This window comes from Oncorhynchus mykiss, chromosome 8, assembly GCF_013265735.2.
Source record: "Oncorhynchus mykiss isolate Arlee chromosome 8, USDA_OmykA_1.1, whole genome shotgun sequence".
NCBI classification, from domain to species: domain Eukaryota; kingdom Metazoa; phylum Chordata; class Actinopteri; order Salmoniformes; family Salmonidae; genus Oncorhynchus; species Oncorhynchus mykiss.
In genome coordinates, this window is record NC_048572.1 from 77,303,415 (window position 1) to 77,304,454 (window position 1,040).

Sequence of the window (1,040 nt, forward strand, 5' to 3'; positions counted from 1 at the left end):
TGCTCACTCAGAACGACCCTGGACTAGTCATGAACTTACAGGACAAGAGACATGAACTGAGGTCGTTTCTGCATGAAAGAGTGAAGGGTGCCTTGATTAGGTCTCGTTTCGCTTCCCTCAAGGATATGGATGCTCCTAGCGCTTTTTTTTAAACCTAGGACAGTTGAAATTTCAACGCAAACAGATGGTCTGCCTCCGTCTCCCTGATGGGAAGGTGACCACGAATGATATTGAAATGCGTCAACATGCCGTGGATTTCTACTCATCCCTTCATAAGGCGGAGGATTGTGACTCTTTATGTACTGAACAGTTGTTACACGGTCTTCCTCAATTGGGACCTGAGCAGAGAGTCGCATTGGACGCTGACATTACACTGCAAGAGCTGTCCACAGCAGTTATGCAGCTCTCAACAGGCCGAGCCCCTGGCATCGATGGTTTACCATCTGAGTTTTATAAGCACTTTTGGGGGTCTATTGGGGAGGATTTTTATGAAGTGCTGTGTGAATCTTTTCATGAGGGTTCTCTTCCTGTATCCTGTCAACGTGCAGTGCTTTCACTGTTGCCAAAAAAGGGGGATTTGGCTCTCATAAAAAATTGGAGACATGTTGCTTTGCTGTGCGCAGAATACAAAATTGTTTCTAAATGTCTCTCAAACAGGTTGAAAGAGTATCTGGGATTGTTGATCCACAAGGACCAGTCCTACTGTGTACCTGATCGCTCTATTGTTGACAACTTGTTTCTGATAAGAGATGTTTTAGACATTTGTAAACTGTCTGATGTAAATGTGGGGTTACTTTCGTTCGATCAGGAGAAGGCTTTTGATCGTGTGGACCACCAGTACTTGTTTAAAACAATGAAAGCCTTTGGGTTTGGGGATGTTTTTCTGTCTTGGGTGAATTTACTGTATGCTGGAGCCTCGTGTATGGTGAAGGTTGGTGGTGGTTTGAGTTGCCCCATCCCTGTCGAAAGGGGCATCAGGCAGGGATGCCCAATTTCAGGGCAGTTATATAGTTTGGCGATTGAACCAATGCTTTGTTTTT